The sequence below is a fragment of the Zeus faber genome (assembly GCF_960531495.2).
Source record: "Zeus faber genome assembly, chromosome: 5".
In the NCBI taxonomy this organism is placed as follows: domain Eukaryota; kingdom Metazoa; phylum Chordata; class Actinopteri; order Zeiformes; family Zeidae; genus Zeus; species Zeus faber.
The window spans coordinates 4561083-4578542 of NC_137192.1; the positions used below are offsets into that span (position 1 = coordinate 4561083).

The 17460-nt window shown below is 42.7% G+C and overlaps 1 protein-coding gene across 2 annotated transcripts in view; it reads left to right on the forward strand.

Annotated features, from left to right (window-relative positions):
• Positions 1 to 17460, forward strand: part of plxnb1b (plexin b1b) — a 91631-nt gene that overhangs the window by 18474 nt on the left and 55697 nt on the right. For both annotated transcript variants that reach the window (XR_013844172.1, XM_080001290.1), the window contains exon 2: positions 6033 to 6081. The gene's annotated coding sequence lies outside the window, so the exon portion shown is untranslated. The remainder of the gene's footprint in view (positions 1 to 6032; positions 6082 to 17460) is intronic.

A 17460-nucleotide genomic window follows, 5' to 3' on the forward strand; every position in this document is an offset into this window, starting at 1 on the left:
CATCTCCGAATCTTCAGGTCCCGTTTGCACAGCCAACAACAGCTTGCCATTTATTATTTATTTTGAGCGATTTTGTTTTTAGTCACATTTAGTTCTATACCCGCAGCTTCACCACCCTCAGCCCAAAACCTCCAGGTGCCCGGGTCAACCTTCAGGGTGGTCGAGGCTGGCACAGCCTGTGTTATTTCTGCAGATAACTCCTTACGCCAAAGGCATTCAGCGATGAGGTAACCGGATAAACTGTATTACGCTTTACTGAATGGTGAGACTTCGCTGGGGGATTCACATTCCACATTCTAGAGATGGTGCCTGTGCCTGCGACCAATTAATCTCGTCTCTGCCTTGAGTGTGGTGTTGTATTAAATGTGAAAGAAAAGGAGTGCTTGTGGGGAGGGTGGGGGTATAGTTTTATCATGGTCTTTAGTTTGCTTTTAATCCACTGGCCTTGACGTGTGTGGCCTATGGGTGTATTTGCTGGTGTGTGTGGGCGTGTGTTGCATATGTTGTATAGTCCAGCAGTAGCTATACATTTAATATCTCCTCTTGGGACTTGATTTACCACTTATTTCATCCACCTACACACACACACACACACACACACACACACACACACACACACACACACACACACACACACACATCCACCCCTGGCGACTACATATGAACAACCACCTGTAAAGGCATTCAATTACATTTCACTGCATATATGTATGGAAGTATGTATATGTATGTGACAAATAAAAATCTTGAATCTTGAACATGTGATCACAGATACTCAGAAATGCATCCAGAGGTGCGCACGCAGTCTGCCCCCTCAATCTCTTTCACAGAGAGACACTCACAATGAAACCGGATCAGATAACAGCGCAAAGGGGAACTCTTTCCTGTTTGCCCTGCAGTTAGAGCTGTTCTTCATCATTTGGTTATGATACTGTTACAGTCCTTGAATATAAGACATGATTCTCACCCTTGGACAGCGGGGCACTGTGTTTACAAGATTTTATTCACCGACTCAAACTTTTTAGCATTGGGATTTTTACATGTGTTGGTTATTGGAGCGCCAGAGTTTGGGGTAGAGTAAATTCAGGATCAAGAGAGCACAGCTTGTCAACTAAACCTGCAGTCAGCAGGCCAGCCTGGTAACGCTCGTCCACCGGAGGAATCCTCTGCATTTCACGTCACCTGGCAAGGCGCGGCGGCAACTCCAGCGCATAAGGACGTTGGAAGGTTTACATTTACTGCTGAGACAATGAGATGAGTTTAATAAGGAAAAAAGGTGTCTACGGGTAGAATTGTATGGGCAAGTGGTCCAATTATAGAAGTGTAAACTCTCAATTGGTGCACTGACTAATGACATTAAAGTTTGTTTGTTAGGTTCATTGTCCACTCCCCTCTCTGTTGCAGTCTGACTTCACAAGTGCTAGGATTCTAGTGTTTGGTTTTCTTATCATCCTGTGATATCTGAATCAAGGTTGTTGGCAGACAGTGTGTTCAGTAATATAAATCCTATTCCATTTTGGCCTTATTTCAGTGTCTTTGTCTGTGCCTGTTCTGCCTTCTAGTTTTGAGCCGCTACTCACTCATTACACTCTTTATAGTTACCCTGTACTATTTAACAAGGTCATTCTCGCCTGTGGATGTTATGCAACAGGCTTACTAACCTGGCTCCATAAGCAACACACACCGTGTGTGTGTGTGTGTGTGTGTGTGTGTGTGTGTGTGTGTGTGTGTGTGTGTGTGTGTGTGTGTGTGTGTGTGTGTGTGTGTGTGTGTGTGTGTGTGTGTGTGTGTGTGTGTGTGTGTGTGTGTTTATGAGGCAACATTCTGGAAAAGCGGCATTGGCCACATGCAAACACAAAGAAGCACTTTGTGTAGCGGTGTGTTTTACACACACACACACACACACTCACACAAGCATCATTCAAGACACAACACAGCAGTTACTTTTAACGTTTACCCTTCTCTCTCACTCTCACTCTTTCTGCGCTGCCCTCCTAATGAGCCAAGCATGACATAAAGGGTTCTTTATTTGTGTGTGTGTGTAGGCATGGGCATGTTAGCTTTACCTCTGTTAAAGCAGACTACCCACGTCTTTACAACCTCGTCACACACACACACACACACACACACACACACACACACACACACACACACACACACACACACATCAGCAGCCACCCATCCCTTCACAACAGGCCATTATTAATATCCTAATGTTGAAATGACTGGCTTTTACTGGCTAGGCACAGTTCCTTTTAAAAAAACTCTCATTTATGGAGGGGATTCTGTTTATTCACAAATAAATGAAATTAAATCCACAAATCTGCAAAAAGATTAATATATCTCTCTATCCACAAATAAATGATCTTTCTTGTGTTGTGTGAAACATTTGACAGATACATGTAGCATCATTTGTATGTTATTGAATGTATTTTCACTTTCACTCACTAGCCACTTTAAAACATATATATTAAAGCAGCACTATGTGACTTTTGGTATTTGGGATTTGTCGCCCCTACAGTTTCTGAATGCAACTCCACTTTTACACCACTATCGTAAAACTTGATCCGGTGCCCGGAAATAATGTATTTTACCGGACAAACACAAATATAATGTACACCTAGGTTACAGCGGCCCTTCCACGGACCTCATCGTTTCCCGGAGCCGCAGAGTGAGTCTGCTGAGCCGTGGGGCGTGAGGGGGCTGGGATCGGCCCAATGATACCGGTGTACGTACCAGATGTGCTCATCCTAGCAGATCTGACCTGGCAAAGGGTGAAACAAAGTCGTGTCGTAATGAAATTGAGGGCCGGCAGGGGTGAGGTGGGATCCCGGCCCTGCGACTGCCGCGCGCAACACTGGCCCATTTCATCTGCGCCGTCGGGGAGGTGGAGTGGCTACATTTTGTATGGGCATTATTACTTGACATTTTGACCGGCAAGTTGACAATTTATCTTTTTTTTAATATATATCAATTTTACAAGGCAAAAAAAGGTAAATACTATCATAAAAAAATTGCTAATCTTGCATAGCTATACCTATGTGTCAAACTAACGGCTACGTGAGATAAACAAAATGCAAACAGCAGTATATGGAGGGGTGCACATAACTTTTTTGTCTGGTTCTCAGGGGAGTAGAGCACCAGGAGATGTTGTTTGGTACTCCCCCTTTATGCGGCATAAAAAAAGAATATATTTTTTTATGTTTGTATGTATTAGGGCTGCCACAGTGAAGAGTTCTTCCCACCGGTTAATAAACTCATGACAATACCGGTGCTTCCCGGCACAAAGCCCCTTTCACTTTTCTCAAAAAGAGTCCAGCCATATGTCATTTGTCTGGTAATGGTTCAATTGTTTCATTTTTATTCCAAAATTGGTATGGAGGTGCACTGCTTTGGTTGTTAGTGCACGAGTGTGCGTCCTGACACAATTTTGAGCAAGCATTTCTGATTTTTATCGTGTATGTGCACCAGATATGTGCAGCACTGGTAATATGCCACTATGGCAGGTGAGCCTCACAAATTTACCAGCCACTCTGCAAAATCACCCGCAGTTGGCAGGTGTTAATTTTACCCCCTGCTTACAACTTTCCAACGTAATGGGAGTCTACCTACAAATGTAAGTCGTAAAATCGACTCTTTTCACGGAGTGACTCGCCAAGAACCAAATCTCAAGAAAGAGCCGAAAATGTTATCTCTGTGCACCAGGCACACTAGTTGGAAAACTAAACCTACTAATTGTAAAGACATTTCAAATCACTATTCAGTCTCAATATATCCTTTTGGATCCAGTCCACTCATCCACTCCTACCCCACCTCCACTCCCCTCCCCTCTGCATTGTGACCATTCTCCTGTCCAGAGGTCTTAATTCAGATTTGTGGATTTCATTACATTTATTTGTGAACGGTGACACAGAATTCCCTCCATACTAATTGACCAAAAATAGGATTAGATCAATGATTTCCACGATAGGGACTGGGTGTGTGCATGTGTGTGTGTGTGTGTATGTATGAGTGATTCCATCAGTGATTAGAAGTTGTTTGGTGCAAATGTTCAATTATTTTTTCATATTTTTTGAGAAATGTCAACAGGGGCTTATGGCTGACTGTAGTCCTTCAAGGCATTCCCTGTTCTCGTGTGTTCTTGCTTTTGTTCATATAGGGAAATAAATCATATAAAAAAGACAGATTTAACATTTCTCAACTGAATAAAACGCTTTAAAGTTGCCTCATATGGTTTACGACTGTTGCATAGTTGTATGAAAATCCCAGAATTAAGTTGAAGGTATAAAGCTCCTTTCCCACATGGAATCCAGAACATTGCTGCAGTAGATTAAAAATATCCGGCAAAGGCAGTAGGTAGTCATTCCTACATTGGCCTCATTTACAGAAAAGTTCCATATGGAGTCTGTTCCCACATTAGATTACTTACGGTTACAGGACATAATGTGTTAGAGTACGTTATGTCCAGTGTAGATGCAAACGTTTGGACAATCTGTCGGCAACGGACATACAATCTGAATCGGTTTGTTTTTTTTCCTGGCTCTCAGAGACCAGTGCTTTGCTTCCCGTCTCCCCGCCCCTCCCGAATGGGCTTGACGGATGCAATAACCCTAACCCAATGTAATTAAACCAGTGTGATCCTTTTTCAACTTGTTCTACACTCTCTGTCCCCGGAAAAGCAACATTCTCCACCCGTTCTACCTCTCCCTGTCCGCCTGCTCCCTCTCCGGCTCCGCGGTCTGGTGCAGCCGGTGGGCAAGCAAAACGTTTGTGCCTGATGTCCCCGCACCGCACCCCATCTCAAATACATGTCTAGTGTCTGAGTGGCATTTTAAGAAGAAGAAAAATAATGAAATTGAAGAATAAAAAGACCTGTTGCCGTAGAGACTGGATGTGTTTCAGTTTCTTGTCTGTGCAGCCGAGCTCCACAGTTCAGATCAGACTCGCGGTTTTGCCAAATGTTTTTTTTATTCCCAAAAACAAATAACCTTTGAAAGATTTGTACAAAATAAATATTTGTGAAACCCCACTATTTGTGCTTTATTTGGACTCAGTTCCTCCCCAGCTGTATGGCAATGTTACAGCTTCCATTCACACACACACTTCCATTCACGGAGGTACCGGAATTTTCCCAGAAATTATACGAGGTCGAGAGTGGAGAAATTTACGGAATGACTTTTACGGAACATCAATACTGGATCCCTTTCCCACATGACGCCAATACGGAACAAGAAGTCTCCAAACACATTTGAGGGGATGCAGCAATGTAGCTGTGTATTTGTGTGTCTATATTGGCCAATTTCGACTTCATGAAGCACGATCATATATCAGTCCCAAATTGTATTTGTCCTTGGTCACTAAAATGTCTTGGTTATTTGAGACTTGCCAAAAGTTTGGGATTTCTACGTTGTAGTAGCAACATTGCACGGCATCAAATTTTATTCATAGAAAATATAAGCTATGAATACAAATAAATAATAAAAATAATATTTAAGTTATATGTTGGCTACTTGATAAAATGGTTGCAAAAAAAAGTGTTTGCATTTTATTGTTTCTTGTAGTTGTGGTTTACAGGGATATAGATACGTAAATGTAATCAACACTTTTTTTAGTTTACATTATTTCGTTTACATTTTACAAATAAACATCAGAACAAAACAGTTGCACACTCCAGTTCCGAAGACCTAGACAAAAAAATAAAAAATAAACAACTTGAAAATCTCTTCTAGTTACATAGTTACGTATTATTTACAGAAATAGACGTTGCAAATTCAATTAGTTAAACTGTCTGATCTTGCATAATGTTTTGGATCATGCTACCTTCAATTAATAAATATATGTAAAACAAGAATCAAGTTAATGATCGGTTACGCACATAGTATAAAGGGCAAATAAAGGGCAACCAAGTGTTTTCAAACTTTTGCAGAGACCCTCCCCTGCTATGTTTCCAGAGATTTCTAAGGACGAGAATATTCCTTGTCATTTTTTTGTTTTTTTAAATTTAAATTGTACCTATAATTGTTGTTTCACAGGGATTGCCAGCACCCAGGCCAACTAGTGGAGCAAGAGTGCCTTTTCTCGGTGAGTGACTTATTCATGGATTTATTTCTTTACATCTTCATTCTTTTCCTTTCAGTCGTCGTCCAAAGTGGTCCGCCACTGCCATAACAACGTCTGCATTTGTCAGAGCTCACTTGTTAAACTTTAACCGTGGACTTTTCAATAGACACACATTTGGGTTTGAGTGCGGTGTGGCAAGAACCTCCTGTGGAGTCAATGATTACACTTTGAAATACTGAAGAAGAAAATATTGTGGCGTGAGAGGCCAGAATGAGCTACAGCTATTTTACTGTTTTATCAGGCGTTTGCATATATGGTACATGTGCTTAACTGGTTGCCCACTAGGACGCCCCTAATGATCCCAATATAATAGCAGTACTAATAAGTTACATTAGTCTTAATTATAGCCCGACCGATATATCTGTAGGCTGATAATATCGGCCGATATTTTGGTTCCAAAGAACTACCTGAATCGGTTGAAATTTCACCAATAAAGTGCAGATAGAGGTTGTATCCTACAAATGGTTATACCACGCATGAACAGGTTTAGAAGTCATGAGTAGAAGTAAGTAAAGTTGCTTCCAGTGCTTTTTCTTCATGATAATAATCATTTGTGTTACTGTTATTTGAGTTAAATATTTAAACGTTCAAACTGAATTTATTTCAGTTAAGTTATTATTGAATATATATATATTTTTTCACACATTACATTTTATTCATACACATTCATGTTCATTTTTTTCAATAAAGCAATGTTTCCCTAAAAGAAAAAAATATTTTCTGCCAAAAGCTGAAAAAAATATATATAAAGAAATATCAGCATATAATGTAGGTTATTCGATTTTTTTGCCCCTTAAAATCAGTATCTGTGACAAGAATTCACATCAGCCGGAACTTAGTCTTAATATTTATACCCAAAGGTGGTATTAGATGTCCATTGTGCAAGGCAAATGTACACTGCAAACACGTTGTATACAGTTTTGGTATACTCAGTAATATTTCAATTCAGTAATGTAGTATTGCAATGTATCATGACATTTCAGTTGTGACCCTGATATGGTGCTGCATAGTGACTTGCAAATAGACAATTTTGTTGGCGCTCTGGCACATACAGTACATACAGGGCTACTCTAAAATATTCATTTGAGGAGGGCCCCTTCTCTGGCCACTACACCAAAACGGCCTCCTTGTCATTTAAGAGCACAGACTCCCGTCCTCTCCTGTCTGTCTAACGCCCCTCTCGGTGACTGTCTGTCCTGCAAGGTCTGTGTGTAGTTGTTCCATTCTATTAATAGCCTGTTTTCACTGCTGCGATGCTGTTGTTCATGTTACCACTGCTGTAGCAGAGGCAAATAGTTGTCCGTAGTTTTTTTCTTTAAAATGCTGTTGAGTAAGGGATTTGAAATGGACAGAAAATATAAACAATATGCCAAAGTACAGAGAGTCTATGTCATTATTTCAAGGGACACATCCTTAACACGAGCACATTACCCCAGTTCTAGCCACCCTACACTGGCTACCCATAACTTTTAGAATTGATTTTAAGGTCCTGCTACTCACATACAAAGCCATAAATGGACAAGGACCTAGCTACATTGCAAACTCACTAACAAATTACACACCAGCCAGAACACTCCGCTCATCTGACTCAGGGCTATTAGAGATCAATAGAAGCAGTAAAAAATTGATTGGTGATGCAGCCTTTGTTAAATATGCCCCAAAACTATGGAATACACTACCCACAAATAGCGGAGAAGCAAACACATTGGATATATTCAAAAGGCAGCTTAAAACATATCTCTTCACCAAAGCATTTCACTAACTACCCCATCCTTGCACTATGATCTGACACTCCGATGTGCACTTTTAATACTTTTAATACTACTAAACTTTAAATTTATTTTCTTAATCATTATTCTTTCTCCCCTGACTCCTCCTGTATGTTGTGTAATGAAAATCATGGTAAATGAAGTAACCTATCAAAGCACTAGGCTCTGATATGATGCAAATTAATATGTTTGTGTATGTATGAAACCAGATCATGATAACCAAAAGTAACCTATTAGAACACTAGGATCTAATATGATAAATTAGTATGTTCATGTCTGTTGTGCAACTAGATTATGATAACTCAAAGTAACCTATCAGAACACCAGGATTGGATACGATGTTGATTATTGCTCTTATTGTTTTTATACTTTTTATATTTCTATCTGTCTTCCATAATAACTGCACTTGCCACTTGCCTATTGTTTTTAAACTACTGATGTGAAGCACTTTGCGCTGCAATCCTTGTATGAAATGTGCTATACAAATAAAGTTTTATTATTATTATTTTATTATTAACCCTAAATATTCTGAACAACTTTTAATCACTTTTGTGTTGTATCAACCACTTGCTGTAAATGAATGCCAAAATATGACATAAACTTATTTGGGCTGAAAGGAAGGAAAAAAAACAAAACTACACAACATAAAACAAACCAGAACTGGTCATTTTGTCTTAGATTTGTTATTTTTGTTTAACCAACAATATAAATTTAATAGATAGAGCTTAAATTTAAATTACTCTCAAATTCTAAGAGTTCTAACTCAAATTCTCAACATCAATACATTTTGACAGTCAACACTTGACTGTCCAGTGGAATAGTTGTTTAAGTGGAATATTTTTCACATCCATATTAGTTTTGTTGGTGTAAAACCTAGCTGTGATCTGTATGCATGCGTGTTCATGTGTTAATACTGTATTCAGGTTTTCCCCCAGAAAAGTTGTTCGGCCTGGTGGGAAGTATATTTTGAAGCGGGCGAGTTTCTTTCTTGACGGGGCCAGGAGCGGGCCAGCGACAGACTTAGGGCCCTATAGTTACTGTGATAACAGTAGCTATGGACCGAATCGCGCAATTAGAATTTAGGTATTAGAGGTATTACACAGATTCCATAGGGCCCTACATTGAGTGCTAAAAGCTAACTGGAGATTTTGTTGTTATAAATAAGGCATTTATCTAAAAAAAATCAATATACTTATCAGAATATACTTAACTACAGCAGACTCTTACAAAGGATTTGACAATGTTCAGTCTTGGAATGCTCTGTTTTTAACAACAACAAAATAAATAAAATTAGATTAAAATAAATAATATTGAAGTTTTTGCACAAAAATCTTGAAAAAAAAGTCCTGATTGGCTACTGACTCTAACAGCCTTGGAATGTTGGGCACATTTGAGCAACAAAAAAAAAAAAAATAATAAATAATATCAAGTTTTCACTCTATGATAAACTTGTATTCAAGTCCTGATTGGGTGTAAAAATCAACCAAGAGATCCAAACTGATCACTTTAAGGCTTAGGGAAAATCGACACTTATTGCATTCCATTTGGTTATAATTGTGTCCCCTACATCATTTTTTTATAGATTTAAAACCCATTTAGTTCATATTCACGTAGTGCAAATGTTCATAAAATAAGAAATTCTAAGCGTGTTATCAATACTTATGCTGCATTCACATGGAACACAGCACAGTAGACGGTAACAGGGTAATGGCACGGGGGGAGCGAGAGGGAGGTATGAAATAAGTGAGTCAATATGTTTTTTTATGGTGATGTACATAGAATAAAATATATTAAATTAAATAATTTATACAAGTAACCAAATAACCTGGAGCTACAACTCCGGTGCAATCACCGGCCCAACCGAGCCATACAAATCCACCATGTCCAAATCCTCCATCTGCTTTCTCGTTACAACCACCAAACCTCCATGAAATTAATAAATAGAAAAAACAACGTTCATATCAATCCACGGTTTTTAGTTAAGCCTTTAAGAGCGATGTTCCAGAGAAAACGGCTTCTATCGGCTAATATCACGCAAGACTAGACAACAGAATTGTTTTTTAGACCAGCGCTTCGCTCCCCGCCCCCGGACTCTTCCCTCCGCTGACTGAGAGGGGGCGGATCCCCCGTCCTGGACACAATAACCCTAAACCCAAAGTTATTCAATCAGTGTGATAATTTTCAACCTGTCCTACACTCTTCCTCCGGAGAATGAATGTTCTCAACCCGTTCTCCCTGTCCCTGTCTGGTTTGCTCCCTCCCAAGCTCTGTGCTGCGGTGCAGCCGGTGAGGAAGCCAAGCTCCTGTGCCCGATGTCCCCACACGGTCGCACAGCACCCCTAACTGTAAAAGACACATCTAGTGTCTGAGTGGCATTTGAAAGAAGAAAAACAATACAATTTAAGAATTAAAAGACCTGTCTCCATAGAGACTGGACCTGTTTCACTTTCTCGTCTTTGCAGCCGAGCTCCACAGTTTGGATCAGACTCAACATTTTCCTGAATGTTTTTTTTTTTTTTCTTCCCGAAAACAAATTACTTTCTAAAATATTTGTACATAATAAATATTGGTTAAAAACCCACTATTTGTGCATTATTTGGATTCGGCTCCTCCCCTTCTTTAGGTTTCCAACTGAGCCGCCCCACTGTAACTGTAGTTTAAAAAACAATCTTAAAAATACACAATAAAAAAAATAAAAAAACGCCTATGATTAGGCCTGGCGGTGGGGTCAACGGGGTCAATGGGCTTGCAATACACTGGGGAAAGCCCTGGTATTTATTCAGCATTTTCCTTTATGGCCCCAGTAGGGAATACAGGAACAACTCCACAATGGTTCCCATAATTTATAGCTGTTCGTAGCACAACCTCGCTGAAGGCTTTACCATTGAGAAACTTACCACTCTGCTGCAGGTTCTCACTGTGCTTTACTTTGCAGTCCAATGGCGAAAAAATTGCAAACATATCCCTCAACATGTGGCACTCACAGGCTTTCTTTCATGTCGGTGTGTCATTATACAACAAAGTTTAAAAGGTGGCGGAATAATAGTCCAAGTTAACCATAGTTAAAAATTGTTAAAAGATATTTCCTTGCAACTGGCCAGCGGTGTATACACTTTGTATGTTCGCAAGGTCGTGTTGTAAATACAAATGTTGTTTGTTGGTGGTTGCACATTGTTTTTTGCATGTAACCCTTAGCCCAGAACATACACAACAGATTGCAGAGACATTTTGTGTCTCTGCCGTTGTGCGCGTTAGTCTATTTCAAAGAGTTTGTTTTTGGGATGCCTTTTATGTGCAGAGCCCCCTCTGTTTTGTACTCTCTTATCATACCGCCCCGCGAGGCCTTTCAACTACATCAAAGCACGTCTAACCCTGAGTCAAAAAAAAAAAAAGCCAGACTAATTGTAATTTATACAGGATTAAGCATAATCATGAATAAACATGGCCCGTAAATGGCTGTTTGACAAAATAATTTGACAGTTACAGTCAAAAACTTTGTTCGGGAAACAAAGAGTTTCTCTTTCAAATGTATTAAAGTTCACCCTCAATTATTATTGTTTTGTTTTTTTCACTGTGCATCAGAGTTGGCTGTAATTATTTTACCCTTACTATGTTTCCCTCCATAATGGTTCTAGCAAGGCTTGGGTAGCCCAACACTGCTCCTTAACAAATTAATATCCAGCGGATGCCATGTTGAGCCATTTTATGTGGGTTATTTTTATATTTACTGACACAGTACAGCAGCAACTATTCATTTTATAGCTAACTGTGCCTTTCCTGCAGTTATGTAACCTCATAATGAAAGATAGCTTTTTTTCCCCCCTCACAGTATTTCCCAGGGAAGTTTGGGGAAAGTTCTGCATTCTTTCCAATAATGTGTTCATAGTCGTCTTGTCCGTAAACATGATGGCAGCCACACACGCACACACGCACGCACACCAGGCTTCCCTTCCTGGTGTGTTATTGCAGTTATTGCATGGCAGTGGCTCCTGTCCTATATATGTGCACATGATGAATTTCAGATACCACAGCCCACTGGCTCAGAGACCCTCCATACCGGAGCTTCTACTTCTCGTAGAGTCATAAACTGAGCCCTATCTGCCACATGTGTTTGATCCTCACAACACCATGGTTGTTTACTATTCGGGGCCACAGAAGGCTCCCTAAGGGGCTTTTGATAGTAAATATTAATTTAGCCTGTAGCTGCGAATGAGAACATTGAATTTTTATGGCTCAGAGCTGCTAAGGATCTGGTGGTTTGTGGACTGCTGTTGGCGGTCTTTTGATCCTGCTTTATTCTAGCTGTTTGGCCTTTTTTCAGTATACTGTATCTCTGTGTATGTTGCAGTGGTTGCCGTGCCAAGTGGGCCTCGCGCACTATCTGTACAGAGAACACCTTAATCACCGGCGCACACTGGAACACACTGTCCGTCCAAAACAGAGGGCCTCAGGGCACAAGATGGCAGACACGCAGCCTTATTATGGAAAGCTGTGGTTCCGTCAGCACAGTCCCTCACAGACTCTCCCTCATGTCCATATGTGGCCCTGTAACTGCTGTGGGCAGGCGCAGGGCTTCCAGGATGCAGCCCACTAATGTCAAAGGTTGTGTTTGTGTAATTTGCCCGAGCCTAACTGCCGACCTGCCCACTGTAGCTTGCAGTGAAACAGCATCGCTATTCACTGGATTGAGTTCATGCAGCCCCAGCTTGGTGACTGCATCACAGGGTATTTGTGTGCTTTGCATCAGTGTAATGCCACCTACTGCAAGTGGGTGAATGCATTGGAAGCTTCCCGTCAAAGAGTCTTGCTGAGGGATGTATCAATACTGGTATTGATACATACCAGGCTCTCCCTGACTGTCTGCCATCATAAAATGTTTCAATTACTTCTGGCTGTTGAGAATTAGGGGGCTGTTTAACTTTAAAGTTCCGTAGAACTGGTCAGAGCCTGAAGCAGTTAAACACAGCTGTCTGGGAGAAGGCCTCAGTGTGTAGAGTAGGTAATGACAGTGTGTGTGCAACTGTGTTTATTATGCGTCTTGGTGCCATGGCCCAACTGTGTCTCCGCCCTGCTATTGTGGGTTGTGGAGTGTCCCACTGGACAGCTGCCTCCCGCAAGTGGCTGCCCTCAACAATGGAATTATACACTGGGTTCAAATGCAGGTACACGCCCCATTTCTCTCTCAAACTCGGCGACCGTGCGCTAGGGCTGTCAAACGATGGTTCGATATTCAAACGCTGTTGGAATTGTAAGAACAAAACCACGTTCGAATTTGAAAGTTACGGATCGTTTCAGCAGAAATGTATTATTTTTTATAAAAATGTTGCGTGCCTATGTCCACATACATCCTCTCTATGCAAGTGAATGAGCCTTGTCTCGGCACCCCCGCCCCTGTCATACCCAGTGGCATCACTGGATTTCCGTCAACACCGCGGCGAAAGCAGAGGCACCAATGACTGCTTTCTTGGTGAGGATTACCAGCTGCCCGCTAAACGTAGATTACTGATAAATTGACCCGTTTTATTTACAGAGATACGCGGCCGGATTTAAAGATTTTATCCACAAGCTTGAGCCAAGGTACACGGTCGCAAGCTGCATGACCATCACCGACGGTGTTGATTGAATGTCCTCTAGTTCAGGGGTTCGCAATCTATGGGTCATGACTGCCGGGACATGGCACCAGATGATTTTCTAAACATGCACAAAAAAGCGAAATGTGTTTTTATTTTCTTTTTTTAATTAGTAATTTTTCAAAAATAAAAATTAACTTTCAGAAATAATTCTCTCAGTTAAATTATTCAGTAGACGCACAATGAAGAACTTTTCAGTTGGCTATTTTCCGTAGGGAGATGGCAAGCTACGAAGCTTGTTCTGACACCTTGCTATCATAGCCAGCATTAACTTTTTGAGAACGGACCAGATGGGCTAGACTTCACTCCCAACGCCGCATCAATGAGCCTTGGGCATCCATGAACCTGTCGCCGGTTCACCAGATATCCTTCCTTGGACGACTTTTGGCAGGTACTAACCTACGGTAGTAACCTATGGTGACCCTGAGAGATCAACACACTGCAACTTAACAAAACACAAGAAAATTAAGAAAACCCAGCAAACACATGCAGCATTTTGAAAACGCGCAAAACCACATTACCGAAGTGAGCCACACCGGATGCACTGATTTATCCATCCATCCATCCATTTTCCTCCGCTTAGCCGGGGCCGGGTCGTGGTGGCAGCAGGCTGTGCAAGGAGCTCTAGGCGCCCTTCTCCCTGGCAACGTTTTCCAGTTCCTTCTTCCAGGCCAGCTGGGATATGTAATCCCTCCAGCATGTTCTGGGTGTACCCCGTGGTCTCCTACCAGTTGGTCGTGCCCGGAAAACCTCCAAAGGAAGGCGCCCAGGACGCACCCTGATCAGATGCCTGAACCACCTCAACTGGCTCCTTTCGATGCGAAGGAGCAGCAGCTCTACTCCGAGCTCCCTCCGGATGTCCGAGCTCCTCAACCTATCTCTAAGGCTGAGCCCAGCCACCCTACGGAGGAAACTAATTTTGGCCGCTTGTATTCGCAATCTCGTTCTTTCGGTCACTACCCAGAGCTCATGACTATAGGTGAGGGTTGGGACGTAGATGGACTGGTAAATGGAGAGCTTTGCCTTCCGGCTCAGCTCCCTCTCCACCACAACGGTCCGGTACAATGCTCGCATCACTGCTGACGCCGCACCGATCCGCCTGTCCATCTCACGCTCCATTTTCCCCTCACTCATGAACAACATCCCGAGATACTTGGACTCCTTCACTTGGGGCAGCAACCCCCTCCCAACCCGGAGGGAGCAATCCACCGTTTTCCGGCAGAGAACCATGACTCTCATCCCGACCGCTTCACACTCGGCTGCAAACCACCCCACTGCGTGCTAGGGGTCACGGTCTGATAAAGCTAACAAACCCACATAATCTGCAAAAAGCAGAGGTGCAAGGTTCCCAAACCGGACACTCTTCTCACTTCGGCTCCGCCTTGAGATCCTGTCCATGAATATCACAAACAACCAACCAACCTTGGCAGAGTCCAACACCCACTGAGAACATGTTTGACTTTGTGCCGAGAGTATGAACACAGCTCTCACTTTGGTTGTACAAGGCCCGGATGGCTTGTACCAACAGCCCCGGTACCCCATACTCCCTCAGTACCCCCCACAAGATCCCCCAAGGGGCACGGTCGAAAGCCTTCTCCAGGTCCACAAAACACGTGTAGACTGGATGGGCAAACTCCCGACCCCCCCAGCAACCCTGCAAGGGTAAAGAGCTGGTCCACTGTTCCACGTCCAGGACGGAAACTGCATTGCTCCTCCTGAATCTGAGGTTTGACAATTGGCCGGAGCCTCCTTTCCAGCACCCTGGAGTAAACTTTCCCGGGTAGGCTGAGTAGTCTGATACCCCTATAATTGGAGCACACCCTCACTACATGTTTGGGTTTACCAGGTCTGTCTGGCAGCCTCCCCCGCCATCTGATCCAATTCACCACCAGGTGGTGATCAGTTGACAGCTCTGCTCCTCTCTTCACCTGAGTGTCCAAGACATACGGCCGCAGATCTGATGACACAACTACAAAGTTGATCATCGATCTTTGACCTAAGGTGGTCTGGTACCAAGTACACTTATGAGCCAACCTATGCTCGAACATGGTGTTCATTATGGCCAATCCATGACTAGCACACAAGTCCAATAACAAAGCACCACTCGGATTCAGATCAGGCAGGCCGTTCCTCCCAATCACCCCCTTCCAGGTTTCTCCATCGTTGCCCACGTGAGCTTTGAAGTCTCCCAGTAGAACTATAGAGTCCCTAGACGGAGCCCATTCCAGGACGCCACCCAGAGACTCCAAGAAGACCGAATACTCTGAACTGGTGTTCGGTGCATAAGCACACACAACAGTCAGAGCTTTCCCCTTAGCAACGTGTAATCGCATAGACGCGATCCTCTCGTTCACTGGGGAGAACTCCAACACAGCGGCACTCAGCTGGGGGCTCATGAGGATCCCCGCACCCGCCCGGCGCCTCTCACCCTGGGCAACTCCAGGAAAAGGAGAGAGTCCAGCCCCTCTCCAGGAGTTTGGTTCCAGAGCCAGTGCTGTGCGTAGAGGTGAGCCCAACGATATCTAATTGGTACCGCTCCACCTCCCACACCAGCTTCGGCTCTTTCCCCGCCAGAGAGGTGACATTCCACGTCCCTAGAACTAGTCTGCGATGCCGAGGATCAGCAGGCCCAGGCCCCCACCTTTGGCCGCTGCCCGGCTGGCATTGCACCCGACCCCAACGCCTATCCCTGCAGGTGGTGGGCCCACAGGGTGGCGGCTCCATGATATTTCTTTGAGCTGTGCCTGGCCGAGCCCCATAGGTCAAGGCCCGGCCACCAGACGCTCACCGGTGAGCTCCCCTCCCAGGTCTGGCTCCAGGAGGGGGCCCCTGTGATTTATCTGCAATAAAATATATTTAACTGAATTATTTAGTGTCTTATTATATATAAGAATTTATACAATTAATAAAATGGAGCCGCAACTATCACAGACCAATTCCGCCACACAAGACCACCGTGTCCAAATCTTCCATCTGCTTCCATCATGCAATGAATAAAACAACTTTGATCCAAGTTTTTATTTAAGCCATTTAAGTGCGATATACATAATAGAGATATTCCGCTTCTACCGGCTCCATGATAGTGTGGTAAAGTTCGTGAATGATTTTTATTAAAATATAAATATAACAAGGCTATAACATGACAACAGCGTACGACTTTTTTTTCTTGGCTAGTAGCAGAGAACAGCAGAATGACTGTAGTAAACATTAACAATAATTACAACTTTTTTACATGAATTGTTCAAAAGCCTCTGAAATGTCACACATTCACATCTCTACTTTCATAAAATATTATAATATATTATTGTCTGATAGTATCTAATACTTCATTATGTTTTTGATTTGTTTTGATGTTCCCCTGTGGTCATATGAAATTATTAGATTTTAAATAAAACGATGAAATCCCCACACATAGCCCCCGACACGGAGAAGCGGGGACAGCGTGTCCCGTCCCCCGTTAGAAGCGTTAGCAAGAGCTAACCACAATAACAAACAACCGGAGCGAGCGAGGCGATTGACTAGAAGACAGCACCGTGAGAGGAGGCGCGTGCGCGCAACAGGCTTACTAACCTGGCTCCATAAGCAACACACACCTTGTGTGTGTGTGTGTGTGTGTGTGTCTGTGTGTGTGTGTGTGTGTGTGTGTGTGTGTGTGTGTGTGTGTGTGTGCGCGTGCGTACTCACTGTTGGAGAGTGAGGATACCGAGCACAGCTGGTCCCAGTTAATAAATGGGTATTTTGCGATTAAAAAAACGTTTTAATTTTTTGGTCTTGCCAGAGTTCTTGTTGGCCAAGCGCCAGGCCTGTACAATTATAGAGAAACACTGTCAGATATTTGAACTTTGAAGTTATGTGTTTTTTCAGAGGAATATTCATAGGTGATTTTTTTTGCTAATTTTGACAGGCCTACCATGCGTGTGTGTACATGTGTGTTTTTTTGT